Raw genomic sequence first — 484 nt, forward strand, 5'->3', positions numbered from 1 at the left:
TTTGCCGGGGGTCTCCGCGCCCACAGAGGCGTCCACAGCCGCGAGGCTACCTCTCCGCACCTTTAAATGGAGTCCCGCCGCAGCATGTCGTTGATGACGGCGATGTCGCACAGGTCGTCGAGCGCCGCGGCGTCGAGCCAGTCCGGGAGCATGTCCGCTTCCTCGAGCTTCGCCTTGCGGTTTGCCGCGCGCTCTGCGGCGGTCGCGTCGCCCGCGGCGACCTTGACCGCGAGCGACGGCGGCGGCGGAAGGGAGCCCGGCGACGTCTCCGGCGAGGCCGCGTGCGCCGCCGCCGGCGACGTCTCCGGCGGCGGAAGGGCGCGCGCCGCCGGCGGCGACATCTCCGACGGCGGCGCCTCCGGCGAGGGCGCGCGCGGCGGCGGCGGGGGGAGCTGGCGGAAGAGCCGCGAGAGGACGGCCTTCTCGAGGAGCAGGTGCTTCTGGTGCTTCGTCGCCGCCGCCGTCGTGGCGTGGTCCAGGGCGA

The sequence above is a fragment of the Aureococcus anophagefferens genome (genome assembly GCF_000186865.1).
Source record: "Aureococcus anophagefferens unplaced genomic scaffold AURANscaffold_203, whole genome shotgun sequence".
In the NCBI taxonomy this organism is placed as follows: Eukaryota; class Pelagophyceae; order Pelagomonadales; family Pelagomonadaceae; genus Aureococcus; species Aureococcus anophagefferens.